The following is a 5,148-nucleotide window of genomic DNA, read 5'->3' on the forward strand; positions in this document are numbered from 1 at the left end:
ATGAATCACATTGTGACCTGTGGACAGGAGAAATTGGAGAACTTGCATGACTGCTCTATCACTCCTTTTACCGCCCGAATTCCACGAGTGAATAAAAAGTTAGATCTACATTGGATCTTACTTGAATCGCTCCATCTATCATTCTGAAGAGAAGTTTGGTTTCATGCTCCAGAGAGACCACTTGAATGCATATTGTTGCCCAATTTATCTTTTTCCAGATAATTTGAAATCATATGGTTGGTTTTGTCTTTCCCGCCGAGGGGGGGGGGGGGGGTATCATCTACCAAAAACAATTGCATATTTGATTCTGGCGATCTTTGCATCTTGTGTCACAGGAAATGGACGAGTGCCTGATTTTGGCACTACCATGTTTTAATAATTGCACAAACTCAGCTTGTCTATTCTTCTTAAACAGCTGTCAAAGATTATGACACTTCCCAAAAAACTCTTTGAAGCCAATTAAACAAAGAAAAGACAAGCAGAGTTTGTGTAAAACATGGTGGTGTCAGAACCAGTAGCCAAGTTTATTTACACATAATTAGTAGAAGGGTACTATTCGCGCTACCATGTTTTTATACTTACACTAACTCACCTTGTCTTTTAGAATTTTACCAGCCATCAAATGTTATTACGATTCCCAAAAAAAGCTCCCCAAAAGCCAATTAAAAAAGAAAAGACAATATCAGTTAGTGCAATTATCAAAACATGGTAGTGCCAATATAAGTGGCCTTCTTAGAAGTATCCAAAAAGGCCTATAATTAATGGCCCTTGTCACTGCCAACGAGTGCGGGTGCAACCCTACACCTAAATCCAAGCCAAAGCCTAAGCCTAAGCCAAAACCAACCCCTCATCCCTCACCTTATATCCCTACGCCTTCACCTCCCAAGACAAAACCCACCCCTACCCCATCACCTCCCACACCTACCCCTGAACCTCCCACTCCTACACCTCCCACACCTACCCCTACACCTCCTTCCGGGGGTAAGTGCCCTAGGGATGCCCTAAACTTAGGGGCATGTGCCAATTTGCTTGGGCTGGTGAACGTGGTCGTGGGTTCTTCTCAAACTCTCCCATGTTGCTCTTTACTTGAAGGTTTGACCGATCTTGACGTGGCTCTCTGTCTTTGCACTGCCATCAAAGCCAATGTGTTGGGCATAAATCTCAACGTTCCTATTTCCCTTAGTGTGATAGTGAATGCATGCGGGAAACAGGTCCCATCTGGCTTCAAATGCGAATAAGCACTTCCGGCCTTATCTCGTTGTCTTTATCTTCTTCCTTTTTTTATCTTGTCCTTGTATTTTGTTGGGTGCTCTTGAATAAGGATTTGAACAGTCCCAACACAGCGAATATAGTTATAGAATGTAATAAGGGGTGGAGCTTGGTGCAATATTTTCTTTCACTGTGATGAAAAGATTGTGGCATATCTGGTCTTTCAGTATTTTGATGCTTCTTGTACTTTTAAAAAAAAAAAAATTATAGGTGAGTGGGTGTTTCTTAAGGTGGGGAAGAGAGCAGCGTTGATGTGCTTATTTACTTGGAAATAAATGCTACTTTTGTTATATGAGTTGGCTCTATAGTTGAATTCTCAAGTTACATGTGGCAATTTAGTACAAATATTATTTGAAAAGTATGGTTGTAGTAGTTTATGGATGTTTTTATAATGGTCTCTTTGGTTGCACAGTTTATGGGGTTTACAAGGTATTTTGGCTGGTTTTGGAGTGCCACTTCATCTACTAGTAGTGTTCGGTTGCATGTTTAGTAACGAACTACTAGGAGACTACTTGCCTTGTCTGTCTGCTCATGTGACAAGCATGACTTTCGTCTCCTACCAAACAACTTGGAGAAAGGAGGATTTTAGTGGTAGAGTCTTGGGATTTAGCAATCTTCTCTCTTTCTCTATCTCCTTGGTAAAGACACCCTTACCACCCTTTTATTTTGGTAGGCGACATGGAACTTCTTCATTTGGCAACCAAACTGTACAACTTACCACTACTCTATGAGGAGAGTACTTCATTGCCATTACACTTGTTGACTACTGTTCTAATTCAACTAGGTGCGACCAAAGAGAGTTTGAAGACATTAAAGCCTTGTCTTGAAGTTAGAAGGTGTGTTTACAACTCTAAATAGTTATATAATAATCTGTGAAGCACCTGGTCCTCCAGCCAAAGATGGAAAACTGTTCATGGGACATGCACTTTGTACGTTAAGATTTAGCATGCAGATTTAGGGGAAGATGCCGTCAACCTTTTTCTCACAATCTTGAAGGTGAAAGGAAATAATTATATGAGTTGAGGGCTCATCTCCGACAAAGTATTCTTCCACTGATTGATTTTTTGTGGCTACTTTTCTTACCATAAAAACACTAAAATAACCATTTAGCAATACCATCCTATAGCAAACACCTCAACCACATCACATGTCACAAAATACAAAAAACACTTAAGTTTGCTAGGGAATTTTGCGGAAAGCCATTTCACGGCTGGCTGTTGCATGAGACAGCAGCCACCTCAGATGAATTAATTGAATAAGACAAAATCTGCCAAAAAGTCAATCTGTGGGGCTGTTCTCACATGCAAAAGCCAGCCGCAAAATGGCTTTCGCGAAATTGCCTACCAAATCCCAAGTACAAAATATATCACATAATTTTCTCTTGTAAGAAACTGTACCATTCCATCAGGAAGCTGTATTTGTAATGAATTTAAGTAGCCAATAAACATCCCCAATAAATGCATGAATAAAAACAGATGTTTCTTCTTTATGAGTATATTGGTTGATGCACTTACTATCATTGAAAAAGACAAGGTTTGCAGAGGAGACTTTCCACTACCAAATCGCTAGATTAGACCAAGAGGGATTAATAACATTACTTGAGCACGTGGAGAGGAGCCATCCCACTAGCCACCAAATCAATAGACTACAACATTAGAGAGAGTAGCATTATTAAGCCAAACCCACAAATTCAAAAAACCATAACTCGCCAAACATAACCACAATACAAATATATATGTGAGAGAGAGAGAGAGGAGTGTAACATGTGAATGCATAACCGCAGTCACCAACCCTAGCAAATGGGCACATAACCATGAGTAAAACATGGGTAATTTAGTGAATGCAATCAACCCTAGCATACGGCACATATCCCTATCTTCACAGCATTTGTGGGAATGTAGGTCATAGCAGATGATTTATATAGATGGACTTGACCTTAAGAAACAATCACGGAGGAGCAAGAAATGCTGAAGTGACGATTTTGTGACATTGAGGCACTTATACGCGGGCAACTACTGTCTTTCTCCTCCATCAAAGAAAAACAAAATCCCAAAAGCTTCAGAAGTTGAGGAAGAGTCAGAGAGCAAGAAAGTTTAGCCAAAAGATGAAAGACACCTTTCAATAGGGTCTTAATTTGGAGTTTTGTTTTAGTGTTGATCGGAGAGCTCTTGTCTCGCAAAGGTGGGAGTCGCCTCCTCAATATATGCTTAAGGTTAATTTTGATGGAGCGAGCTTCGGCAATCCGAGTCCGGCTGTGGTGGGACGAGTATGTCATAATGAAGAGGGGGGAGTAGTGTGGGCATACTATGGCTCTATAGGTGTCTGTGATGCCTCTGAAGCTGAAGTGAGGGCTGCGCATTTTGGCATTTTGCATATTAATAGAAGTCTGTTGGATCAGACCATTATTGAAGGGGATTCGTTAAATGTGATTCGTTGGCTGAAAGGTGGGTCGGCTCCTCCGTGGAGATTTCTTTCCATGTTTGATGAGATTAGTGATATAACTTCGGGGTCTTTTATCGGATATCAACATGTCAGAAGATCGGCAAATGATAAGGCGGATGCGCTTGCCAAGCGTGGTGTATCTGGTGTTCCTATTAGGTGGTTTGACCACCTTCCTCCTTGAGGAGTGGTGTGCCGTTGATTGTATATTTCGTCTCTTTTGTCGTTTTCTATTGTTAATGTGGAAGTTCCATCTCGGTCTCCTTTTTTTTTTTCATTTATAATATTACCATTTCAAAAAAAAAAAAATAGGGTCTTAATTTGGAGACTGTCTCTTGAGATCATGTGTACTCTTTGTTCTCTTGCTTGTTTTTGAGTTTTGATTTTGTAAATACCCAAAATACCCCCCTTTTAAATTAGGGGCGTTTTTGTCCGTTTAAAGTTGACTCGGATTAGAGCTTACTAATAAAGCCTATAAATACATCTTATGAGAGATTAAGAAACCCTAAACCATCTTTACAGCCCTAAGAAGAGATCTTCGTGGAGAAAAAGAGGAAGAGCGCGATTCAAGAAAAGAGATCAAAAACCAAGGTAAGATTATTAATCTTTAATGGTTAAACGAATGAAAAGAAGCATAAACTGGGGATTTGATGTGAAAAGAGGTGTGCTTAGAGCCTTGGTTTTAGTCTATGGCAAACTCCATCGTAGATCATGGATTCCTTAGGATTCGTTTCGTGTTGAACCCCCAAAAGAACTCAAGATCATTTTGTTTGTATCCATATAAACCTTATTATTTGAGGATTTTCGAGCATGGAATTGGATTAGATGGATTCCTCTCGTCGATACGAGTCAAACGGATCCAATCACGCGCGAATCGGATGTCAAACGAAGGAGTTATGACCGTTTTAGTGCAAAAACGGTGAAAAATCGCGTTTCGGAAAAATCTGGGTCCGCGAGCAGACGTCCGTGATTACCAAGTTTGGCAACAGTAGATCTGCGGACGTCTGGAATTCTCGGACGTCCGACGCGACAATTTTTCCAAAACTTCAGAAATTCATAACTTATTCGTTTCTTGTCTGTTTTCGACGTTCTTGTACTCTACGGATATGCCAAAAACGTCATCTTTCTGTTAAAAATAGTTTCAATAAGTTTTGGAAACTTTACAATGATGAAAATCTCAAAAATACTAAAAGAACCCTAGGATGGTTTACCGATTCGCTTCTGAAGAGACACCAAATGGTGTCTTTTGTCAATATGAGGACATATATGTCCGATAGGAGAGAAATTAATAATGAAACTCATAGAGAATATCCATATTCTTAATTGCAGGAAACTAAAGTCATTAAGAAAAAGGAAAAGTTTTCATTATTGAGGTACGTAATAACGTACTACTTTGGGTATTATAAACCCTTATCATTTGAATATGTATTGACTTTGGAA

This window comes from Tasmannia lanceolata, unplaced genomic scaffold, assembly GCF_043159265.1.
Source record: "Tasmannia lanceolata isolate RefF3 unplaced genomic scaffold, GAP_Taslan_0.1 ptg000002l, whole genome shotgun sequence".
Lineage (NCBI taxonomy): Eukaryota > Viridiplantae > Streptophyta > Magnoliopsida > Canellales > Winteraceae > Tasmannia > Tasmannia lanceolata.